This window comes from Heteronotia binoei, chromosome 5 (genome assembly GCF_032191835.1).
Source record: "Heteronotia binoei isolate CCM8104 ecotype False Entrance Well chromosome 5, APGP_CSIRO_Hbin_v1, whole genome shotgun sequence".
Classification (NCBI taxonomy): Eukaryota; Metazoa; Chordata; class Lepidosauria; order Squamata; family Gekkonidae; genus Heteronotia; species Heteronotia binoei.
Window position 1 is genome coordinate 151,046,136 of NC_083227.1, and position 27,058 is coordinate 151,073,193.

Sequence of the window (27,058 nt, forward strand, 5' to 3'; positions counted from 1 at the left end):
AACCGGGGGATCTCTTGCCCCCACCTGGGGATTGGCAACCCTAGTAGAGTAACTGCATAGGATTGCACTGTAAATGGACCATTGGCCTGATCCAGCATGACTGCTGTTACGTTCTCGTGTAAGGATATATTTATGGATGAGTTTAAGAAGACTCTATGAAAGGAAAGTGCAACAAAGGATTAATTATAAATGACCTTAAGTAAGTGTGATTCTTTTTTGGCTGTTGTTTGTTATATAAGGGCTAAGAATGTTAATAGCCCTTATATTAAACACAATGTATTAAAGACATATAATTAAATAAAATATAATAGTTCCTATATTAAAAGTAATATGTCTACCCACTGAGTAGTTGGATAGTGTTAGATCTGAATGGTTGCCAGGTGGGCCACCCATGGAAGATGGGGGGAGGGGAGTATGGTTGCCAGATCCAGGACAGGAGACTCCTGAAGATTTGGGGATGGAGCCTGGGGAGGACAGGAATCTCAACGGGATACAATGCCATCGTCTCCACCCTCCAAATCATCCATCATCTTCAGGGGCACTTATCTCTGTAGTCTGGAAATGAACTATAATTCTAGGAGATCTTCAGGCCCCACATGGAGGCTGCCATCCCTAAATCTGTCCCCTAGGGTAAAGAATTTGGTTATTTCTGCTTTAGGGTTGCCAATCCCCAGGTGGGGGCAGGGGATCCCCCAGTTTGAAGGCCCTTCCCCCGCTTCAGGGTCGTCAGAAAGCGGGGGGAGGGGAGGGAAATGTCTGCTGGGAACTCTATTATTCCCTATGGAGATTTATTCCCATAGAAAATCATGGAGAATTGATCCACGGGTATCTGGGGCTCTGGGGGGGGGCTGTTTTTTGGAGTAGAGGCACCAAATTTTCAGTATAGCATCTAGTGCCTCTCCCCAAAATACCCCCCATGTTTCAAAAAGATTGGACCAGGGAGTCCAATTCTATGAGCCTCAAAACAAGGTACCCCTATCCTTCATGATTTCCTATGGAAGGAAGGAATTGAAAAGTTGTGCCGTCCCTTTAAATGTGATGGCCAGAACTCCCTTTGGAGGTCAATGATGCTTGTCACAGCCTTGATCTTGGCTCCACCCCCAAAGTCTCCTGGCTCCACCCCCAAAGTCCCCAGATATTTCTTGAATTGGACTTGGCAACCCTATTCTGCTTTCAGTTACTTTACTGCCTTCATATGTCAGACCAGGCTTTAGGTCTAGAATTAACCCCGAGTCATGGAGGCTTTCTTTGGCAGAGACAGGCACACTAGATGCATGGAATTCAGAGTGGTATCAATTTAGGGAGCATTATTTGCTCTGGATTTGTTTTTAAAGCCAGAAGCATCTTTATTCTATGAACGAGCTCTCATTCTTTCAGCAAAAGCTTTTCCTCAGATGCGGAACTTTTTTTTCTGGAAAAAGAGGTGCCAGGACTATCAAGAGGGAAGTGAAGGAGAAGCACACAGGTGCCCCTCGTGACCTTTTAAAACATTTTTTGATAATTTTGTTTCTACAAAGAGGTTCCAGAACTCTGTTCCTCCACGTTCCCCCAGGGAAAAAAAAGCCCTGCTCAGATGTTAGAAACTTGTGGGTTTAAAAAAAACCCAAAACTTTAAGAGGGGGCAAATTAGTGCTGTGAACGAGGCAATACGTCTACTACCACATCCTGTAAAGCTCAGGAGGAATGTATACCTTTATCATTTGAGAGGGTGGGTTTCCTACCACATGTGTGCCTACCTACTATTTATTGTGAAAGAGGTTATAAGAGTCTGATGTCAGTTCACAGTTGTCTTGTTATAGTATTGAGCACTTGGATTGCTGTTTTCATAGCCATCAACTTTTCACATGATCTGCTACTAATGTTCATGCAAAGAAGAAGAAGATATTGGATTTATATCCCGCCCTCCACTCCGAAGAGTCTCAGAGGGGCTCACAATCTCCTTTACCTTCCTCCCCCACAACAGACACCCTGTGAGGTGGGTGGGGCTGGAGAGGGCTCTCACAGCAGCTGCCCTTTCAAGGACAACATCTGCCAGAGCTATGGCTGACCCAAGGCCATGCTAGCAGGTGCAAGTGGAGGAGTGGGGAATCAAACCAGGTTCTCCCAGATAAGAGGCCAAGAAGGGGCACATGCCACACAGCATCCCAGGCTCCTCATCTGTTTTTGTTCTACTTCCTCTTTTTTGCATGCAGAATTTGCTTCCTCGTTAAAGAGTGAGAAGCTTTTGTGCAACTGTTTCAGACAAGCTGGCCCATGTTTTGCCTTCCCCCTCCTGGTCAGTTTATTCAGTGTCATTTGCATAGTTTGTCAATTACATCTGTTGTTTAGGAGCTGAAGCTTGCTGTTGCAGGATCCCAAGGTCTTTACAAGCTCATCTTCTGGTTTTATTTTAATTTATCAAGGGACATATGGGTTCAATTGTGCAAATCCTTTGTTTAATTTTCTTAATGACAACATTGGAACTGCAGTGCTGAGAGGAAGAACTTTAGATATGAATGCCTTTTATCCAAAAAGTGAATTCAGAGATCTAAGAATTATCTTCATTGCTGGTTTCAACTCTTAGACAAGAAGCCTGGAAGTCAATGTATATATGTATGTATATATATTGTGCTTGCAATAGAAACCTAGGTCTAAATCCCCTGGGGATGCAAGTGCTCCTTGATGACCTTGGCCCTCCACTGTTAGGGTGAATTCCAAGATGAAAGCATTGCTTCTAGCAAGTTGTAGCTGGGCTGGCATATATGGTAAGGGCTGGTTCAAACTCTTTTATCACCCCAAGGCACACCTGTTGTCTCCTCTAACATTGTCCATCACCTCTTGCACCATCTATGGCCAGGAAAAAATTGATCCCTTGCAATACCTCCTGGATATGCCACACCAATCAGTCACTTGGGTGCCTGGGCTGAAGAAGAAGATATTGGATTTATATCCCACCCACCACTCCGAAGAGTCTCAGAACAGCTCACAATCTCCTTTACCTCCCCCCCCCCCACAGCAGACACCCTGTGAGGTAGATGAAGATATTGGATTTATATCCCGCCCTCCACTCCGAAGAGTCTCAGAGCAGCTCACAATCTCCTTTACCTTCCTCCCCCACAACAGACACCCTGGGAGGTGGGTGGGGCTGGAGAGGGCTCTCACAGCAGCTGCCCTTTCAAGGACAACCTCTGCCAGAGCTATGGCTGACCCAAGGCCATGCTAGCAGGTGCAAGTGGAGGAGTGGGGAATCAAACCTGGTTCTCCCAGATAAGAGTCCGTGCACTTAACCACTACACCAAACTGGCTCTCTGGAGAACTGGACCTGAATGTCTGGTGTTCAGCAATGATCGGATGTCTGGATGCTGAGAAAGAAGAGTTATTCCCAAAGTGGCAATTTCAGCTCAGAACTGAAATCCTGTTCAAGCAGTGGTGCAGCATGGAGTCAGTGGCGGTAATTCTTTCATTCATCAAATTCAACATAACTCAGGCAAAGATATCAGCAGCAGTTTCCTCATCGTGCCAGCACTCAGCCTTTCAACAACGCTCTTGTTCAAAGTCCTCGCAGCAAAGGAGTAATTGGATTTAGACCTGTGAATGTGAGTGCGAAGAGCGGAAAGCATTATGGGAACATGCAAAGACTTATTCAAGGTCAGGAATGAATGATAATTGAAACGAAGCTCAATATGGCAAGAGTATTAGTGTGAACACACTTTCAGATTGGGTTATGTGTGTTTTTCTGAGTGCTTTGGTAATGGGTGATGTTCATCATGGAACACTTGTAAATTTCTAGATATGATCTGTTCACAAGATGACAAAGCCGAATGATTGCCCAATTAACGCTGTAAGCCAAAATGCCCTCAAAAGAGGTTGGGGAATTAACAGGTGGGCAACTATGGCTGAAAAGGATCTAGAATCTATATATACATGATTCGACTTCCAGAAATTCTTACTAAATTTAAGGAGGACACTCACTAAGTAAAACAATTATGCTTTTATTACAGAAAACTATAGAACACACATACAAGGTAATGGATACATGTAACACACATACAGACCTAATAAAATAGAGAGAGAGATACAGAGGTAACAAGAATGGATGAACAGAGTGATAATTACTGATCGTAGTCTTCGAGGAAGGCTCCAATGGCGATGAAGGAGGGAGATGGGGGAAGGGACCGTCAATTGATCAGATATCGGGGGTGTATGTAAACAGCAGGATTGGGGTACTGTAAGATGTACACCTATGGGAATTTGGGTCAGAGGTTATAAGGACTACCTTGAGCCCTTAGGGGGTAGGAGGTGCAGGGGCAGATGACAGGTGGTCAGCTGGTACATGACCTCAGGAAAAAGGGAGGTTACGCAATGATCATAAGGGCCAGTTTATTCGGGGTACCTGATTGGATGCCCATATCTGGCCAATGAGCTGACCTGGCCCCGGTTACCTGATTGGGTTTCCAGGTAACAATGGGCAAGGGGGAGGCTCCAGTATGACAGTTAGGGCAAGGCATGGGTGGAGGTATTGGGTGGAGGTGATTAGACAAGCTATCCAAACATACCTATAAGTGACAATAGAGAGTCAAATTGATACCTAAAATGACACCCAATTTATACAAAGAACTCTGGCTCTGAGTTTAGCTGTTCTTCCTCTTCTTTACTCCTCTACTGGCACCATCTTTTGTCTTGGGTTCTGCTGGACAAAGGCTTAGGCAGTTTGGCAGGATCCACGCCTAAGATAAGCTTGATTGCCTTATGCAGAAGTGACAGCTGTTGGATACGTGAGCCTCTCGCTTCGCTGTCATGGAGTCTGGCACTGCAGGAAGATGGTCGCTGATGATATTAGCCTACCAATTGATGATGTTAGCCTACCATTGATGATGTTAGCCTGGCTTTCGTGGTCAAGGCTGGAAACCGCTTGTCCGGACAGTTCCTGGCGGCGCAATTTCTTCCACTGCAATGGCCGAGATGGTACATGCACGGAGCGGCCGGAAACCCATCTGTACTTCTGGCTAGCACTCTTCCAGAAATATAGAGTGCCGTTGTAATGCTGAGGCTGTTAGTACTCACATAAGTCTCTTGTACTCTGGTAGATAAAACCCACATTTCTCGGCAGATGTGTGTGAGTTGAATCTCCAGGTACCCTGGCAACCAAACGGGTGATTGCGACGTCCGTATATTACTGAAATTAGGGGTCTTTTGCTCACAAAACAAATGCCTTCCAATCAAAATAATCCAATCTGTTTTAATCATATATTTGCTAGGACAAGTGTTGACTTCATTTTTAGATGATAGGTTCTGCATTTTCCTGAAAAAGCGGCAGTGAAAAATGTACCTTGCAGTAAATTTTGTTCGCTGAAATACCCATGAGAGAATTTTGAAAATACATTAATGCATAAAGAGGGGAGTGTCATGACACCTCTACAGAAGTTTGGTGTCCAGTGGCTTAGACCATATTGTCTCTCTTGCTCAGTTTTAGTTCTTTGCTGTTGCGGAGTAACAATCTCCCAAATGGTAGAAGCAAAGTTAGCTTCATTTAGGAGATTGTACAGATGTGCACAGAGGCAGGGTCCAGACCGGCAGCTTTAGGTGCACGGGAGGCATCTCAAATTGGGCTGGCTCAAAATGACTGAATCCCGATCAGGCGCTCTCATGCGAGTCACTGCACGGGAGGCACTTTGGTGCAGTCAGACAGTTGTCGTGCACCACCCCCTTGGTGCAGTTTGGTTTTCTTTTCTCCATATATTTTTAGTGGTCATGTGCATATGCGCTCATGCACTCTGGGCAGTTTTTAAAGGAAAGAATACCGGCGAGCACCTAAAGTGGATTGGCAGGTTCACACCCCCAATCTGCCTCACTTGTGTGTTCCCGCGTTCATACTCCAGAAAGGCAGGTGGCATGCGGTGCTAAGATTTGCTAACAACTTTGAAAGTGGTAGCTTTTTGAGTCGTAGCTGAGATGCCTAAGGATGAGGTGAATATGGGAGCAGGATGGGAGGCAGATGTGTGTGTTTGGATTTGATTTTTTGATCCATCTACAATCCATCCCTGTGTTGGCTTAAAGTGCTGGTCTGGACCCAGCCAGGGTGTCTTTGTCTATCATTTTTTTATTCGTTGGAAGCCCACAGATAAGAGACTAATTTTCATAAAATAAGTTTCACAATTTTCATCTTACCTTCTGAACATTGAATGCTGTATGTCCCTATCCTCTCTAGTGAAATATACCCACAAAGGCCTGAAACGCACTATCTGAAGGCCTGAAACACACTGCCCAAGATGAAAAGTTTCAGCAATATGCTAGATCTTGTCATTCTGATTCTGAGGTCTCCAAGGATTTCAAAGCACTTAGTTACGGAGTCCAAGGCACATTAATCCTATTGTTATATCAGTTTAGCTAGGTCAATGGCTATCATGGGTTCTATTAGTTTCAGTACTGGATCATTGTGTCATCAGAGCAGGTCAGGCAACAACATCAACAAGATGGGGCAACCTGAGACACAGGACAAGAAGGCAAAAGTGAAGAGGGTGAAGAGAATCTCAAGACTGCCAGGAGAGAGGTTTAGTGGCCTTGATGGCTTTTGAGAATGCTGAGCCTTTTTCAGAATGCAACACAGTTTATAGAATATCAAAAACTTCCAACAAGATTACAGCAGATCAGTGGTCAATCACCTTGTGATAGTCCTCTAATGCTTTTATTTGCCGTAGTTGTTAAATATCCTTTCATCATGCTTATGGTGGGTTATACCATGAAGACCATGTAGAGTGAACTCTTCATTCTCCAGGAGAGAAATTGATAAAATGGCTACGTATCTTGACAGGCCTACAAATGTCTCTAGAGTATCCCGGAGAATTGGAAAGAAAAAATATACAAGCCCATACATGTGTTGATCGCTATCATGACCCTAGGATACATGCCATTGAACAAATGATGTCAGAGTTGTTTTAGGTTGTAAAAACTGTACATGTATCTCCTGGCGGTTGTCAGTGCCTCATAAACATGTCATCTGAAAGAAACCCAGGAGTATGATCATAAGGAAGCAATATTTCCCAGAAATAGTTCCAACAGTTAAACTTGCTGGTGGGAATTGTAGCTCTTTTAAATTCCACAAACAATTGCCTTACATCTGGAGAAATATTTCCATCACATGGAGCCAAGTGTCCACAGAGGTTTCCTCATTAAGAGTCAGGATCCATTTTCATCTGAAAGATTTGAAAATAATTTACTGCAACTATTAAAATGTTCACATGCCAATAAGGAAGACCCCCCGTAACCTTGTCTTGCAAATAGTGACCTCTCACATAATCTCCCTGAATTATCCTTACTCTTTGCGTCATGTCCCAAATTGACATAAGCCTTTGACTTGTTCTTATATACACCCCTCCACCCAAGTATTGATTTTAGTAGTGTTGGATGTCTTGTTCTTAAATAACAAGTCTAGGTAGATAGGTAAATAGGTAGGTAGGTAGGTAGGTAGGTAGAACTGTTTTGTAGCAGGAACTCCTTTGCATATTAGGCCACACCCTTCTGATATAGCCAATCCTCCTGGAGCTTACAGTAGGCCCTGTACTTAAAATGCTTTTTCAGTGTTTTCTCCTATAAAGAGCTAGCCTGCTTTAAATGCTGTGTGTTTCCCTTTGTTTTCCCTCTGTGAAATATCCCAGGGTTGGAATTGCTGGTGAAGTTTGCAATATGATGCATCCCAGGTAGAATCCATGATTAATTTTGCACTCAGAGAAAAAAATTTAGTTGGATGGATTAATGTATAAGACCTCTATGATATCTTTCGCATAGGTTTATCTGCTATTGGGAAGCTATTTTTGCCTGCTTCTCCCACAGAATCATTGTACTTTTGTGCCTAGCTTTTCGCTAATCTTTCTCAAACCTGCTTTGCTCCAAAATTTTGGGAAAGATCACAATAAAGCCAGGATGGCTGCTGTGTGTGCATGGGGGCGGGGGGAGGGATTTGGATTTTCCAGCTCATGAGGCTAGGGTTGGGGGGGCACCTGTCTTTGTGGAAACTTAAGTGTGTTATGTACAGTATACACCACAGGCACTTGCTGCATTGTTGGTAATAATGAAGCAATCCCATGAACTTGTTAATGTGCTCTCAGTTAAACATTCAGTGAGCCTCTTCAAGTTGTCTTCTTGCTTAGTTTCTGTTAACTCTTTTCTAGGACCAGCACGTTGCTTGCTCAGCTCTATAGTTTATTAGAGACAGAGATATGCTTTTAAAGATATATATTCGTGACAGGGAGTCTAACCAGTCTCCATCACTTAGTGTATGTACATTACATACTTCATTCTTTGGAAGCATGCGTTTGTCTCCTTCAGATGCTACATATGTAATGGGTAAGGGAGAGAAAGATCAGTATACATTGATGTAACAGACATGTACACATGGTTAGGGTCCCTTGTTGTATCCTTTAAAATGTATGAAAATAGGCATAGTATATACAAGATGTCTAGGGGGAACTGTTTTCCACCTATCATTGTCTAGGGGGCAATGTTTTCTACCTATCTTTGCCAGTCCAGTAAGTTTATACTGTAGGGACTAAAGGGCATCTGTAAGCAGAAATAAATGCCCATAATAACAGAACAAAAAGGTCCAGACAGTAAAAACCAAGTGTTAATCGTCATTTAATTTAATAAGATTTCAGGATTAATTGCAAAGACCATTAACTAGGTAATGTTGCATATATGATTCCGCTGTAGTCTGAGTGACACTCATTGAAGGTTTAAGCTGCTAGTGTTTAATAGCAGGAGTCCCTGACCAAGACGGGAGGGACGGTGGCTCAGTGGTAGAGCATCTGCTTGGGAAGCAGAAGGTCCCAGGTTCAATCCCCGGCATCTCCAAAAAGGGGTCCAGGCAAATAGGTGTGAAAAACCTCAGCTTGAGACCCCGGAGAGCCGCTGCCAGTCTGAGAAGACAATACTGACTTTGATGGACCAAAGGTCTGATTCAGTATAAGGCAGCTTCATATGTTCAAGACTGCAATGCAAAGAGGCTTCTCTGGGTTCTGCTTTGCAAAGATTGTTCCCAGCCAGCTTCAAGAGCACTATGATATTCTATTCATATGGATGGAGCTGGGAGTAGGATGAGTGCCTGGATGGGGCTGAAATGGCAGAGGGTTGCTAATGGCAGTCGAAGGGGGTAGGCATTTTGCAAGAAAATTAAATGTGGCAATTGACACTTAATGACTGGCTGTGTAACCATGGCAGGAGGGGATGGAGGCAATTAGCCTTCTGCATACGAGCCACAGCGATGGAGCACAGTAGTCAGAGCAAAGCACTCATCAACCATTGAAAGTACTGTATTTAACTATTTTAATCCCCCTGACATTACTGATTTAATCAGTTACTCTGCATTCTCTTCTCCGTCTCAGTTTGAGAAATTTATGCATTGTAGATAATAGGAATACAGGAAGTATTTTATTTTGGTAGGAGTCTGTATCAGACCTTTTCCACTTACATCCCCACCCCGCTGATGCTTCTTTTCATCAAAAAAGCCCAGCAGAAACTCATTTACATATTAGACCATATCCCTAACATCGTTGCTTCAAGCCTGGTGGAACATCTCTGCCTTACAGGCCCTGTGGAAATATGGCAAATCCCACAAGGCCCCGGGTGGAATTTGACAGAGAATTCCAGTAGGTTGGGGCTGTTCCACCTGATTGAGAACAACTGGGTATCTATCACTAGCAGATGTTGACCACCAGAGTGCAAGGTTCTGCTGGGGTATACCAGGAGAGGTGGCACCAAAGATACACAGGTCTCTGGCTATTAAGGACCTTAAAGGTTAACGCCAACACCTTGAACCTGATCCGGCATTCCACTGGAAACCAATGCAGCTCTTGCAGCACCAAAGAGATGTGGGTCATTTGCAGCGTCCCTGTATGCAGGGCCAGCTTGCCCACTAGGCAAACTAGGCGGTTGCCTAGGGCACCGGAAGGGTGGGGTCACCGAATTGGGGCTCCCCCCTCCCGGTGCCCCGGGCAAGTGCCTAGTTTGCCTGCCTCCTTCACCCGCCTCCCACGGCCAATGCCACTGCCTGCCCATCCTTTTCCTTCCCTTTTCCTCCCCTGCCCCCCATCGCGTGCCACACCTGGGCCGTACTGGTCGTGACGTGGCATGCTTCTTATCTTTCGGAGAATGCGTTCCCCAAAAGATAAGATGCACACTGCATCGCAGCTGGTACAGCCCTGGCGCAGCGTGCTATGATCACACGGGGGGGGGGGAGGAACAGGAAGGGAAGGGAAGGGAAAGGAAAGGAGGGGCAGGCAGTGGTGCACTATGATTGTGCGGGGGGAGGTGACGGGAAGGAAAGGGGAGGGGTGGGCGCCACAATGTGCTCAGGGGTATGTGACGGAGCATGGTGCTGCATTGTAGCATGGCGGGGGGGGGGGGCTGCCTGGGGTCAGTGCTGCCTGCATGGACCTGAGCCACTGCATTCTGAGCCAGCTGGAGTTTCCGGGTCAGTCACAAGGGAAGGCCCATGTAGAGTGAGTTACAGTAATCCAGTCTGGAAGTGACTGCTGCATCAATTACAGTGGCTAGTTTGGGCAAGACAGGTGGGGGCCAGTTGCCTGGCTTGGCACAGTTGGTAAAATGCCAGCCGGCAATATTGGTGACCTGGGCCTTTGTTGTCAATGAGGCATCCATGATCTCCCCCAAGCTCTGAACAGTAGGTGCTGGTTTTAATGGCACACTGTCAAGAGTTGGGAGCTGGCACCCCACACCAGCATCTCTCTGACTGAGCCACAGAGCCTCCATCTTTGAAGGATTCAGTCTTAACCAGCTCTGCTTCAGCCATCCCACCACAGCCTCCAGATCCTCAAACAGATTAACTGGGATGGCATCCAGCTGGCCACCCATCAACAGATAAAGCTGGGTGTCATCAGCATATTGACAACTCAGCCTGAACCTCCACACCAGCTGAGCAAGGGGGCACATCCAGATGTTAAACAAATTGGAGAGAGGTTAGCCCCCTGAGGCACTCCGCACATCAAGGGGTGCCTGGAGGATATCCTCTTCCCCAGCGCCACCCTCTGTTTCCAGTCCCAGAGAAACAAGGAGAGCCACTTCAGGACAATCCCGTGAACTCCTGCATTGGCACGATAGCGGGCCACAAGATCATGGTCAACCATGTCCAACACTGCTGCAAGGGCAAGTAACATCAGCTCTGACCTGCCTCCATCCAGCTGTCTGTGAAGGGTGGCAAGCAACACAGCTCTCTCATCATTCTATTCCTATGCCAATTTGTATTAAGATGTTCACCTGGTACAATATTATTTATTTATTATGCTATTATTTGGCTTTCTATCCCTCCCTCCCTGCAAGGGGGCTCGGGGGGGGGGGTGTCACAAATAATCAGAAACAATTAAAAACCAATAGTTAAACAATGCAAAACAGTTAAACAATTAAAAGATGGCAAAATGTAATAGAATTATAGAATCATAGAGTTGGAAGGGACCTCCAGGGTCATCTAGTCCAACCCCCTGCACAATGCAGGAAACCCACAAATACCTCCCCCCAAATTCACAGGATCGTCATCGCTGTCAGATGGCCATCTAGCCTCTGTTTAAAAACCTCCAAGGAAGGAGAGCCCACCACCTCCCAAGGAAGCCTGTTCCACTGAGGATTCGCTCTAACGGTCAGGAAGTTCTTCCTAATGGTTGAGCTGGAAACTCTTTTGATTTAATTTCAACCCACTGGTTCTGGTCCTACCTTCCGGGGCCACAGAAAACAATTCCACATCATCCTCTACATGACAGCCCTTCAAGTACTTGAAGATGGTGATCCTATCATATCATAATTTCATAATCATATCAAAATGTCGTAAACATGAGCTCGTAAGCTGAGCAAATAATGTGGAGAGATCAGTGCTCCAAATGGGCAACATTGAACATATGAAGCTGCCTTATACTGAATCAGACCCTGGATCCATCAAAGTCAGTATTGTCTTCTCAGACTGACAGCGGCTCTCAAGCTGAGGTTTTTCACACCTATTTGCCTGGACCCTTTTTTGGAGATGCCAGGGATTGAACCTGGGACCTTCTGCTTCCCAAGCAGATGCTCTACCACTGAGCCACCATCCCTCCTACATATGAAGCTGCCTTATACTGAATCAGACCCTTGGTCCATCAAAGTCAGTATTGTCTACTAAGACTGGCAGTGGCTCTCCAGGTTCTTGAGCTGAGGTTTTTCACACCTATTTGCCTGGACCCTTTTTTGGAGATGCCGAGGATCGAACCAGGGACCTTCTGCTTCCCAAGCAGATGCTCTACCACTGAGCCACCGTCCCTCCCCAACATTAGATGGGGCAGCACTGGATGAGCAACATTGGCAGGGTGGCCAGATATTTGGACGGGCATCACCTCAACTGCAGACCTGCTGGGACAGCTCCGTTTTATAGACCCGAGGAAACCTCCAGTAAAAGAGATCACCAGTCTTTTCCTTTTAAAAGACGGTCAAAGCTGGAAAGGCTAACCTTGTCGATAATTCCTTGCTCTTTTTTTAAAAAAAAATTGATTCATATGTAACACACCCCGACTCCTTATTCTCAGTTGGTGAAGTGACTGTAAATAAATAAGAACTTAACTGTAAGGCAAAGTCTTTCATCTAGCTCTGCATCACAGCGCTGGTATCCCCATTCAAGTACTTGCCAGGGTCAGCCCTGCTAAGCTTCCAAGATCTCACCAGATCAGAGGGTTGTCAGGTCCAACTCAAGAAATATCTGGGGACTTTGGGGGTGGAGCCAGGAGCAAGAGTGTGACAAGCACAATTGAACTCCAAAGGGAGTTCTGGCCATCACATTTAAAGGGACCCGTAACTCCTTTTAAATGCCTTCCCTCCGTTTGGAAATAATGAAGGATAGAGCCACATTCTTTTGGGGCTCATAGAATTGGACCCCCTTGGTCCAATCCTTTTTGAAACTTGGGAGGTGTTTTGAGGAGGGACACTGGATGCTGTGCTGAAAATTTGGTGCATCTACCTCAAAAAAACAGACCCCCTCAGAGCCCCAGATACACAAAGATCAGTTCTCCATTACACCCTATGGGAATCAGTCTCCATAGGGTATAATGGAGTGCCCAGCAGACATTTTCCTCCCCCACCCCACTTTCTGATAACCCTGAAGTGGGGGGAGGGCCTCCAAACCAGGGGATCCCCTGCCCCCACCTGGGGATTGGCCACCCTATCAGATCGGGCTTTCCTGGGATATCCAGGTCAGAGCCCCAGTGCCTTGTCTTCAGGGGTGGGCCGATGGTGACTGAAGGGAATCTGGCCCATTGGTCCCCCTGGCTGATCCTTTCTTTCTTCTGTCCCACCCTCCCCATAGGTTTCAAGATGCTACTCTGCAGGGCTTTTTTTGAGCAGGAACGCAGCTCCAGCTGGCTTGGCATCAGGGGGTGTGGCCTAAGATGCAAATGAGTTCCTGCTGGGCTTTTCCTACAAAAGAAAGCCCTGCTACTCTGCATGCCTTCACAGGCCCCAGTTGCTGCTGGCCTCTCCCTCTGGCCTGTTACCTGATACAGCCTGCTGCCTGAGCCTCACCCCTCACCTGAGGCCTGCAGTGGACTTGTTAGGCTCTGAGGCTTCTGCAGGTATATTTTCAGGCTTGGCCTTGCCTTTTCTCCTCCCCCCACAGCTTCTTGTTGGCCTTGCCTGCTTCAGTGATACCCAGGCAAAGCTGTCCCTTGCTAGAGTCCCCTCTGGAAGTGAATGCAGCGGTGGGGCTGCCTCCCCTGGACACTCATTCTAGCGTGATTTTTTTTTAATTAAAAAAAAGGGGAAATGACAGTTCCGGGAGCAGCCTTGTCCTGAATCATACAAAGTAGTCATTTCAATGAATAAACTGCTATTCTCCAGTTTTTAATCTCCTTCCATGTCGTTAAATGGTAGGGTTGCCAGCCTCCAGGTGAAGCTTGGAGATCTCCCGCTTTTATAACTGATCTCCAGCTGCCAGAGATCAGTTTCCCTGGAGAAAAGGGCAGCTTTCACGGGTGGACTCTGTGGCTCCCAAAATTCTACCCTCTCCTGGATCCACCCCCCCAAATCTCCAGGTATTTTCTAACCCAGACCTGGCAACCCTATTAAAAGGATAAGCTGCATTTCATCAGGGGAGACTTTAAACGTTTTGCTTCCAGCATGAATCAGTAAGCTCTCACCCCAGACCAAAGTTGTACTTCCCATTTTTTTGCATGAGAAACCGATAAGCTTTGAAGAAGACTTGCAGGCAGGCTTATCACATAAAGGCTAATAAATGTTCACTGACTGCATGGATAATTACTAAAATTCCACACTTGTAGAGAGTGTTTACAGACCTTCCCAGTCACTACACTTGCTTTGGTTAAGGGGAAAGTAAGCAAAGAGGACAAATACATAACTTTACTTTTTGTTTCCTGTTGACTCACAGCTGTTCCTCATTTGCGATAAGCTCCAGAGTTACCCATTGCTGAGACCCCTACTGCCAAACATTAAAGTACATTTCCCCCCCTCTGATACAGTACAGAAGCAATCTTTTATCCCCAATTAAGCTAGAAACAATTTTGTTCCTTGGCATGTGGGCACCACCAAGTGGTGATGTTCTAATTTGTTTACATGGTCATGGTGAGTATGTAGTTCAAGATAAGAAAGGTCTTCCTAATGTTCACGACTCTCAAAATATGAGGAAAACTTTACAAAGTTGAGGGCACACATGATCTACCGTTCTCACCTTCAAAACTATTGAAATTTGTCTAAATACGTAAGAACTTTTTGGCAAGACATCACCAACCTTGCCAGGATTTACAGTACAATCCAGAGCGGACCTAAATTCCTTTCTAAATTCCTGTAAAAGTCAGTGGTCTTAGAGCTGTCATTCATATACTGTAAGGGTCACACCATCTATATATTACATTACCAATGATTCCCTAGATACTCTGGGTCTGTTTGTTGCTGAGGACAAGCCATGCTACCTTTCATGTAGGGGAAATTAAATATGAATGGAACCCTCAGTTATTATTGGGTGGAAGTGTGAACCTTTTCCTCCTACTTTAGAGATCTTAATTGATTTGAAAACCACTTGAGCAAAATTCTAAAATGCTGGTCGCAGCTCTTGTTCGTGTAACTCTTGTGCCTTCATTAAGGCATTATCAGTTTCCAACAGAAGACAAGAGATGAAGTTCCATGTGTCTGAGTCTCTTTAAAGCTGATGGATCTGTGGCCCTGTCTACACACATTGCCATGTGAACTAGCCATTCTCCTAGGCTAATAAAATATTAGAGAACATTCAGCACTGCAATTGACTCTAGTATTGTCTGAGACATTAAGGCAAGTTTGGAGGGAAGGAGGCATTAGAGAACATTCAGCACATTAAGGCAAGTTTGGAGGGAAGGAGGCATTAGAGAACATTCCGCACTGCAATTGACTCTAGTATCGTCTGAGACATTAAGGCAAGTTTGGAGGGAAGGAGGCATTGTATAGCCTTATCAGATCTTGGAAGCCAAGCAGGGTCAGTACTTAGATAAAAGACCACCCTGGAAGAATCTGCAGAGGAAGGCAATGAGTAATCACCTCTACTTCCCATTTGCCTTGAAAAAAGCCTCTTGCTGGGGTCACCGTTAGTCAATTGTGACTTGACAGCACTTACATTCATATGTACAAAGGCAAACTGATTCACCTCAATGTTGAATTATGAGAAACTTCAAAAAATAGCCAATGTGTCAGTATGTGTGGGATGGAAAGCAACACCTTCTGCCTGCATCTTGAAATGGAACTGTGGAGTAGAGACTTCCTAGTACCCAGTGTTTCCTTGCCAAAGACATGTCCAGAGTTTCTTTTATACAGACATGAGGGAGATGCGGCATTTAGAATTGGCATCCCTCTTATATGTGCTTGCCTTATTCACCCATGCCCCAAGCAGCATGGATTTGTGCCATCGTCACGCTGCATCACAGCTGGATGTGCATTTGATGGACACCTCAAGAAAACCCCTTTTGCACGGCAGCCACAGGGAGTGCAAGTACTAAGACCTTCTTCTCACAATGTTTCATGTCATCATTGCTTCCACTCATACCACACCCTACCAATAATAATCTTAACATTTTATGAGGAACCACTAGTGTATTATTTCTTTCAAGTATACATCATTATGTGTGTGCTTTTATGGTGAAGGACAGAGGCTATTTAGGCAGTGTTTGAGAGGCAGAGTAATCCAGGGCATGAATGGCAGGTGATGGTTCACTGGTGCATAAAATGAATATAAAGTTCATGGTGTAGAATGGCCCCCTGGGGGCTACAAACATCAAACTCACAGTGAGTCTACAGCTGACTCTCCTACCAAAGGTGATCTCTCCCCCTTTTTCCTCTTCCAATCCTGCAGTCTTTGACTTCCAAGCCTCCTGGGATCTCTCATTTTGGCCTGGCCTCATCTGCTGGCCTCCTTCTGGCTGGTTTTCCAGGACTCCACCCCACTTCTATCAAAAGGAGATTGCCCCCCTTTTTCCTTCCAATCTGGTGATCCTGGACCTCCTGGAGTCCCCCTTTTTGACCCAGCCTCATCTACCAGCTTCCGTCTGACTGCCACATGTGTTGGGTTTCCAAGGTCCCTGCCCTTCCCCCTTTCTCCCCCAAGACTCAGATCTCTGCTTCCTTACTCTGCTGTGCCTTCACCAGCACACAGATAAACTTGTGTGGTGTATGAAGTTATAAGATAATGAGTTAGACAAGAACGTGCGCTCTTATGAAGTTGGACACTTAGCCATCCTCCACCTCTCCCTCATCTCCTTCCACCAACCAACCCAGGCTCTTTCATTCTTTCCTTTGTGCATCAGGTCCCATAATGACCACTTTTGTTTAGTGTTTGGAGGGCCGCTATTGGTATTTCCAAGGCTGCAGAGTCCACCCCCTGTTGCTTTTAATTGATCAGTGCCAGAAAGTTTGCAACATGAACCACATGAATCTCATCCATTAAAAACCATGGAGGTTCATGGAAAGTTCATCGCTGGCATGATCACATGACTCTCAGACCATGAACCACAAACTGGGCTATTTTCATGGTGATTTTAGGTTAATGACAAAATTCATGCCCATCCCTTCAATTTACCCAAAAATATAACACTTCAGTTTCAATTGGAGTGCTTTGAGAGCTTAATCCTTCTTTGAGAGTAACCCCCCTTTTCCCATGTAGATTAAATGGAATATGTTATAAGCAAGGCATTAAGCAGAGCATCAGTGTCAGATATTCCATTTTAATCTGTATGGGAAAAGAGTCTTAATATTCCTTATCAGGGCTTTTTTCCTAGAAAAAGCCCAGCAGGAATTTTGTTTCTCAGGATAATGAAGTAAACGGAACAGTTTTTCCAATAAAGCATCTTTATTTGCATTTCTTAGAATTTCCAATAATTTTATCACAAGAATAATTTTATCACAAGCCTTTCCTCACAAAACAGGAGCACACCCACCCTCCAGTGATCCTTGGAATTTAGGAAAACATATTAATTGACAATTGTTTCTACTCAGTCAATGCTGACAAGTATTAACTGAGCAGTGATACATATCTTGATCAGCCGAAGGGAGAGGTATTTGTCCTAAAGGATGTTCTGGATGACTCAGGTTAGGTCTGACTCAGATAAGAATGCATTTTAGAAGCCCTGGGCTTTCATATGTCACACCATTTAACTCCTAGTCAGAAGTACACCTCAATAACACTTTAGGTCTGTTATGGATACAGTACAAAAGCAGTACTGTTAGAGAATCTCTGCTTCCATGTTAGACCTTTATTAAAACGTAACTATTGCAGTTTTAACATTGGCTAAATCAACAGAATTTTATACCATCCATCATTGTTACATGAATAATTAAAGGAGAGTTATTACATGCATCCATAAAAAGTATCTTGCCTCAAAGATAACGGGGTCACAAGCAAGAATCCCCTTTTGAGAAACTTTCACTCAATTCAACTTCCCATATTAATAGGATTTTACAATCATCTTCGAATAATAGCTAAGTGTCCCACTTCATAAGAGCACACATTCTTGGCTAACTAATTATCTTATAACTTCATACACCACACAAGGTTATCTATACTTGAAATATCTTCTTAAAATATTTAAAAATTGTTAGTTCATTCTTGCTACTTTTTAACTTAATAAAGTCTATATAAAGTCAAGTCAAGCAGTAATTGCAAGTTTCTCATACATATTAATACCTTTTCTTTGGTGTAGTGGTGAAGTGTGCGGACTCTTATCTGGGAGAACCGGGATTTGATTCCCCACTCCTCCATTTGCAGCTGCTGGAATGACCTTGGGTCAGCCATAGCTCTGGCAGAAGTTGTCCTTGAAAGGGCAGCTGCTGTGAGAGCCCTCTCCAGCCCCACCCACCTCACAGGGTGTCTGTTGTGGGGGAGGAAGGTGAAGGAGATTGTGAGCCGCTCTGAGACTGTTTGGAGTGGAGGGCGGGATATAAATCCAATATCTTCATCTTCTTCTTCACACACACATCACATCTTTGAACCACAGCTTTATTTCTGTGAAGCTGGACATTCTTGTCAATGTCAGATGCTTCTGCACCTGGACGTCAACAAATAGTATATGTTGATATGAGTTAGAAAGCTTCTAGCCTACACAAAGTCATGATTGAGTTACTACTTTGTTTCTTGCCCCTTCTCCAAAGCTATTGTATTCCGGGTTTCTAAGTCCAGTAAATGTCTCCCTATATTTATGGGTGTATCTATGACACTGTGCAATTTAGCTCACAGATGAAGCAGCAAAAGCCATCTAGCTTGGAATCCAAAGCACACCAGTCCTCAGAATGCAGACATTACTGTGCAGTCCAAATCCAGAACATAAAGCCATGTTTTGCTGGGAAGTCAGGCTAGCCCTTTTTTTGTGTACAATAACATCTTCTAATTTTTTTGGCGAAGTCCACCAATTCTTCCTTTATATTCCTGGTTATAATTGTGACAAAATTCTCATAGCACATGTATACTTGGAGCTGCAAAATTGCTTTCTCATGAATTCTACTAAGTTATAGATACAAAGGACTAATTCACACAGCTGATAATATAGATAAATCAAACGATCAACCGATCACTTTATAGAACAGGCTCTATTGACTACTGTGATCACAGAATAAGAAAGATATGTCTATGGCTATTCAGTAAATTTCTTGTATATGTAATGAATGAAATCTATCTCTTCCTTGCCTATCTACATTCTCCAAATCTTGCTCCATGGGTTGTGTTGCTGTGATGTCATGTACCATTTATAAATTTTCTACTACACAGAACAAAGGTGTAAGCAATGGAATGTTTACAAGGGATGGAAGGGACTGAAGACATATTTTGCAGAACCTAGGGACCAGAAAGGCAGTGCATAGTTGACGAGACGGGTGGCATGAGAAATGTGTTGGAAAAGCAAGAAGACTCAAGGCTTGGAAACTGAGTATAAAGCGAACACTGAAAGCTTTGCTAAATACATAAATTTGCTAAATAAATCAATACAAATAAAATGTATAAGCAATGAGACCATGGGTTAGGAGAAGCAAATAGGTAGTGAATGGTATTTGGTGTTTCAGGTGATCATACAGGGATTTATTCAGCCCCTGTCAAGGCAATTCATTTTGTAAGAAATACCCTTTGCCCTCCAGAATGAGGGCAGTTCATTTGACCTTGGAACAAAGTCAGACTTTCATCAGGGGTAAGCAGTGATGAGTGGCATGAGCCAGGCATCGAGAGGGTTTTATTCAGGTGACTTTTGTTTTGAAGTGTCTGAGTCAAGTCAACTTGGCCAGACTTGATTCATGGGTCAGAGGGATGGCCGTGAGAGGTCATAAAAGCTGAATCTCCCACCGGGTTACCCAAAAAGCAGCAGATAGCTGGAATTCCAGCACGACATCTGATTTTTGACTTCACAAGACAGATGTTTAGGAAAAATAAATCTCCTGTTCTTTTTTTAAAGAAACGTATCTCTCTTCATCTCATTCCTCTTTTGTGTTTAGCAACAAATAATTTGTTGATGCTGTAAAACTATAGCCCTAATTTCCATCAGAGTGTGGACACCAAGGGGCATCATGAATGAGCTTTTAAAAATCCTTTATTTGGTAAAGTAAAGGTGTAAATGAGAGAGAGAGAGAGAGAGAGAGACTTGCCCTTTTAAAGTCAAATGAATGCATGTTGTGGTGGGAAGAACATATTCATGCCATCAGCCCTACCTCTGATTACTGCATGCAAACTGGAATATATTACAGAGCCTACACTCATTCAAGTGTACTCTGTACTTATGATCAAGAACCCTAAATGCTTGTAAGGCTAAGTGAGGAGTTTATCACCACAGCCAGTTTGGTGTAGTGGTTAAGTGTGTGGACTCTTATCTGGGAGAACCGGGTTTGATTCCCCACTCCTCCACTTGCACCTGCTGGCATGGCCTTGGGTCAGCCATAGCTCTGGCAGAGGTTGTCCTTGAAAGGGCAGCTGCTGTGAGAGCCCTCTCCAGCCCCACCCACCTCACAGGGTGTCTGTTGTGGGGGAGGAAGGTGAAGGAGATTGTGAGCCGCTCTGAGACTCTTTAGAGTGGAGGGCGGGATATAAATCCAATATCTTCTTCCCTCCAATATACATTCATTCTGCCCAGTTAGAATGTCTGGAAAAGACCAGTGGCCCACCCCATAGTTATAAAATAGCACAGATGAATATTTCCATCGCAGAGAGAACTACACTGCCTGAAAGGGCGCATCTACACTGTATTGTACACTGTATTGATTACATTGGTTATATACCAGTTTAAATGTCAGTGGCTTGACTCCATGAAGGATTTGTGTGAGCAAAAGGGAAGGGTGGTTTCTCCTGATTCTGCACTCATACTGCAGATCTCTAACTTCTCCCTCATGTTATTCCTGGGGGTCCCCTGTATCCCAGAAGCAGAATTTGGGGGAGCATTGTGTACTGCTATGAGAGGGAGGGAAAGCCATGCTTCGTAGACAGAAAATCCTTCTGTCTGTGGAGCTTTCCAGTGGATCAAAGCCAGCATTTCCCCAGAGATTTGGGAATTTTATCTAAATATATGAACACGTCTTGTACAAACTCACAACCTTGTCCTATCAATGTCAGGGTTGTTCTCGCTGACTTCCAGTGGTTCTCCAGGGTCTCAGGCAGAGGAAGTGCTTTTCCAGCACCTGCTAATTGAGATCCTTTTAACTGGCAATGCTAGGGGTGGACCTTGGGGCCCTCTGCATGCAAAAGAAGGTGCCCTACCTGTTTGATGGAGATACTGAAACATCCTTGCTAGAGATCCCTAGGCTATTCCCTAGCTAACAACACACTCACAGATTCTAAGATTCATTAAGGAGAGAGAATGAGTATTAAACCAGTTTATCTGGGTGTAGATATGCTTTTAAATATGTGGGTTGCCAGCTGTTCTGTGCTTGGGCCTTTTCACAGCTCTTCATGAAGCATCAGGGGCTCATCACTATCATTAAGAGGTGATGGCAAATGGAAGATGATCCATGCATCTTCCTGCAAAGTCACTTTGGGGTCAGCCAAATAAGCATAAATGGATATGTGGTGTGGTAGTGTTAAAAAATTAAATACAAATGAACACAAATTAAACACAGACAGCCTTTTTTTTCAGTAATCTAGGTGTATATAAACCCTTTAGCTCCAGCAGTCCTACAAAAACAAACCATTTCTGAGCTGGAAAAGATGAAAGCAAGTGCTAGATGTTGAGCATTTTAAAAAAGAGAGATGATCAGAGCTGGAAAACGTTCCAAGTTATCCTGACCTCAGTTTTATCTAACTTGTCCTCACTCTGCGAATGCTCTGACAAGAATTTGCTGGAGAAGAAGAGCATGCTGAGAGCAACTGCTGAAAAAAAAACTCTACTTAAAGGGATGGCAAAAAAAAATTATTAGAGCAGGAAATCCTCAACCTTAATATCACTTTACAGAAACAATTGAACAAAGCAGGAGTCAAGTATAACCTTTAAGACCAATCAAGTTTTATTCAGAACCTATTCAGAATATAGTGTACCTGATCCAGTGAGAGCCAGTTTGGTGTAGTGGTTAAGTGCACGGACTCTTATCTGGGAGAACCAGGTTTGATTCCCCACTCCTCCACTTGCACCTGCTGGAATGGCCTTGGGTCAGCCATAGCTCTGGCAGAGGTTGTCCTTGAAAGGGCAGCTGCTGTGAGAGCCCTCTCCAGCCCCACCCACCTCACAGGGTGTCTGTTGTGGGGGAAGAAGGTAAAGGAGATTGTGAGCCGCTCTGAGACTCTTCGGAGTGGAGGGCGGGATATAAATCCAATATCTTTATCTACCTCACAGGGTGTCTGTTGTGGGGGAGGAAGGGAAAGGAGATTGTGAGCCGCTCTGAGACTCTTTGGAGTGGAGGGCGGGATATAAATCCAATATCTTCATCTACCTCACAGGGTGTCTGTTGTGGGGGAGGAAGGTGAAGGAGATTGTGAGCCGCTCTGAGACTCTTCGGAGTGGAGGGCGGGATATAAATCCAATATCTTCATCTACCTCACAGAGTGACTGTTGTGGGGGAGGAAGGGAAAGGAGATTGTGAGCCGCTCTGAGACTCTTCGGAGTGGAGGGCGGGATATAAATCCAATATCTTCATCTACCTCACAGGGTGTCTGTTGTGGGGGAGGAAGGTAAAGGAGATTGTGAGCCGCTCTGACTCTTCGGAGTGGAGGGCGGGATATATATCCAATATCTTCTTCATCTTCTTCGTCCCCTCATCTGATGAAGTGTGCTTAGAGAGCACACGAAAGCTTACGTGCTGAATAAAACTTGGTTGGTCTTAAAGGTGGGACTTGACTCCTGCTTTGTTCAACTGCTTTAGACCAACACGGCTGCCCACTTGGATCTGTTTACAGAAACAAGTAAAGTTGGTTTGGGTTTTAGCTGAAATGTTAGCTTTGAGCATTGTTTCACAAGTGGTGCTAGGCCTTATGTCAGTATATGATCTGAGTAATGTTTGGTTTACACAGAAGTTATGTTGTCTCCTTGCCTAGAAACAGCTTCAGCAACAACAAGCAGCCCAATTTGGAGAATATAGGCGGCTGCATTTTTAGCACAGTAACGTAATATCAACAGTTTCCATTCACTGGAGAGATTATCGTCATCACTAGATGACTGCAAAAATTTAGAATACCAAACACTCAGCGTTAAGAAACAGTAATGATGATAGTTTATGAATTATCAAGTATCTGAAATGTTTTGAAAGATTTAAGGAACTGAGTTTATCTAAATGGAAGAAGAATCGAAGTGCTATGTTATTCTGAGAACTGAAGGCATGTAACTAGGTATGTATGAAGTAATGTATTTCCCATTCAGAAATAATTCTGACATATTGGATTTTTTTGGAGGGGATGTCATCTGGACATCAGGTTTCTAGACTATCAGGCCCAGTTCTATAACAAGGTCCATAGGTAAGGTTGCCAATCCCCAGGTGGAATCAAAAAACAAAGGGAAAAGCACAGAGAAGGAAGGACTAAGAGGAAACCGTGCTTGTGTCATTCAAAATGCACCAGTCTAAATGCAATACTTCATACAATATACATGCAATACCAATGAGCTGCTTAATACTTCTTTATGAACATACATAAGCATAACAAAATATTCAATACATATATTTACTTGTGACCCAGTAAGTCCACAACACATTCACATAAGCTACGAAGTCTACAATGTTTACACAAGTAAGTATTAGGCAAGATAGCAAAATAGGATGCTCCAGAAAGAAAACAAGTTGAAGTTGGACACACTTCTGGTAATAGGTATGTTTCGATGGCGTATCTTTGTCCACAACACAATTCTTCTGGAACCACAGAAAGGTTATTCTATAAGTATGTGCATGTCAATTTCCAAGGCAATCACTTTCTAACGCGGCCATGCGCCACAGTCTAGAATTTTTTTGTCTGGAACCAATCAGGACAATTCTGCTCTGTGGGATCTCTTTCAGTTAGGCAGTGTCTCTGTTGCATGAATTACAGCTGGTGCTGAGTCACTCTCTCCCATTGCTGTCCTGGCCCTATTCCTGCTCTTGAAAATGAAACTGGAGAACAAGGTGCCACAATAAGTCAGCTCTGAAGGCTTCTGCCTGCTGCCCTATGTCAGAAATTATTTTGCTCAAAGCAGCAGCCTTCCCAATGTTCAGATCTTCATTAATAAATTCCCAGCAATATCCCACACTTCTTTCCTAACATCCAGGTCAAATATTCCTCAGGTGCTTGGCTGACGGCTTGCATTCTGTCTGAGAGGACATGGCCAAGTGGCCTTCAGAGTGCTCTTGCAGGCGCAAACTGATTCATTCCGCCTTTGCCAACATCCCTAAAGAGTGTTGAGCTGCAATATCATGAATTGCAATTTTTGTGTCCATAACTAAGTGCTCCTGGATAGCAGGCAGAAAATAAATGAGGCTTGGAAGTAGGTGGTTGCATATGATTTTCCTGTAAAACCTCTCAATAAGAGGCAGGTTTTAGAGACTTTGTGGCAGTCCACATCGTTAATACCTGAAGATTAGATGATGACAAGATATTTCCAATAAATATGAACCATCTACAGGACTTGGACTGCTCATTACAGTTATAACGGCCAAAAAGAAGTTGTGACGGAATCAAAGGGTTAATGGAGAAGCTGAGGACTCAGAGAGCCCTGAGTCATGTGACCCTAAGGTGGGGGCCAGGGGTGCTCAGAACTCTCAAGTCCTGAGTGACAGCTAACGGCTCAGAGGTTAACTGTCAGGTCAGAAAAAAACGGTCAGAAAGAGAGAGTTGGGCTCAGAGTGTGAGGAGAGAGGCTTGGTGTGAAGTGAAGCTCTATCTACACTCTGTGAAATCAGCCAGGTGGCTGAGCGTGAGGCATATCTCTAGGTCACGAGTGCCCTCTAAGGAAGAGGAAAGTGACAGAGAGTGTCTAAGTGGAAGACCTTAGCGGTCACAGACATATGATACACTGCTCCTAAGAGTTTATAAGGTGGCTGAGGGAGAGCCGTGGGTCTGAGGGAGTCAGGAGAGCTGAGGCTCGTCAAACCAGACAACTTGAGGGACCAGGCACTCAAAGCCCAAGAGGCCAGTCTGATTAAAGTTTAGGAGAGTGGATTAAAAGAAGTACTGTGTACCCTGAAATACATCAGAGCATTGCTGGAGGGTCTAGCCGACATACTGTATAGACAATGTTATTCCTACAAGATACAAACTAGACTCTGTATATACATCCCATCCCCCAGTTAAAGCCTATTTTGTAAATAAAGAACTATAGTTTGCTGTTACGTTCTCTGGTGCATGTGTGATCGGGAAAGACTTCAAATCTGCAGTGGTCCCCTGCTCATCTACCGTATCAGACCCCCGAAGAGACTAACGTATATTTAGCTGCCCTCGCTGAGGCTGGAGGCGATAGGCTGGCGTCGCCATAGCAGAGGGTGTGATAGAAGTATACGGAGATGCTGATAAAGGAAGGCAGTATGTTGAGATGAGGATTTATTAGTCTGAATATGAGAACAGAGTCCATTACGAAAAAGCAAAAAAAGAAAGTAATAAAATGAAAAGTTATAGATAGGAATTGTATTACGTTCCTGGAGACTGTATCATGCTTATTGCTTGGGTGGATTAAAATAGAGAAGTGTTTGATTAAGCCACACAAAAATAAAGATAGGAAGACAATGCACAGCTGCATGGGAATTCAAACAGGTTGCCTGAATTATCGCAGCAAATTTGACCATTAGGGGTCCTAAACTGCAAAGATCTTGTAGCAAACTTAGCAAAGCATCAGCATGGTTTTGTCCTCCTGTTGTCCCCCAAATGAAAGAAGGATGTTGCCTTTGGAACTCTCAGCTCAGGTCAGCATAATCTCAGCCAATCAGATGACTTGGCTTTTCCAGTCCAAGTAACGTGCCATTCAGTAAAATTTTCAGATCCTCAGAAACAGGAAAAACAAACCTAAATATCAGCTCCAAAATAGCTTTCTTGTGTCGAGCATTTGATGACAATATATCTAAACTGGTAACCAGGGTGGAGCCAGGGAGAACACTGGCCCACTGGCTCATGCAAGTTAAGACAATTTTTAGATTTTTTTTTTTAAATTAAAAACATCTAAATTAAATTTTAAATTTAAAACATTTAAAGTTGTGATATGATAAATTTCTAAGTTAAAATCTGGGTGTATGTTTGTTTTTCATGCAAGAAAAAGTCTTGGTGAGTCAAGGGGGTCTTTTTCTTCTTTTAAAAATTAATTACAGCTACTCTCTCTTCCCCACCCCCAGGGACTGAGGTCAAACTCCTCCCCCCCCCCAACACGTGTGCTTCTTCAGGTTTGGCTTTTCTATTACTTTTCTTCTCCCCCCAAACAAACAAACAAACAACACCCCTCCCCCCCAAACCCCCCCCCCCCAACTGCCTCTAGCTAGGGCTAGAGATTAGGATGTTGTAAATCGGCATAGGGTTTTGTTTTGCATAAATTCTGCCTTCAGCCTTCTTCCCCCTCTCCTGACCCTACCAAGAGTCTGCCCAAGCCATTTTTTCAAAATGAGGTCAGACCATGCCATTCTGTAGAACAGTGGCTATCTACAACCAGGAAACCAAAGCAGATCAGCATACACCTTCCTAAACTTTTCTAGCACTTTCAAAGTCGGAACGCCCAGTTCAGTTTTGGACCTATCTGGAATTCACTAAACGATACCCATATATGGAACATTCTGAATCTTTTTGAATCAAAATGTTATAATTCTGGATAGTCGGAATCCTCTAGAAAGTAAGACGGGCTGCATGGGGAATGAAACTGAAACAAATTTCCCCGACAGAGAGGCAACAAGGGCACTGGGTGCAGGGAGCTGAGTGTCCCTTGACTGATGTTGCCATGGTTTTACCAAGGGAAGGTGGACTGGGCTGAGTGAAGCCTGTGATTAATGTCTTTCTGCACTAATGGAATCTTGAAGTTGGCACAGACAACTGAAATCACTTTCACATTGGTGCTGGTTCCGGAAAACAATATATCTCCTTCACTGATCTGTTTTACAAATGCAGCTATGCACACTCAATGAGCTGAGGTTATGTGTTAAAATTTGACTAGCTAAACGGTTCTTGTTTGTGAGGTTCTGCTAGTAT

The 27,058-nt window shown here is 44.2% G+C and overlaps 1 protein-coding gene across 1 annotated transcript in view; it reads left to right on the plus strand.

Moving 5' to 3' along the window:
• Positions 1-27,058, plus strand: part of ADRB2 (adrenoceptor beta 2) — a 119,726-nt gene that overhangs the window by 92,040 nt on the left and 628 nt on the right. The gene's annotated exons all lie outside the window — the stretch shown is intronic.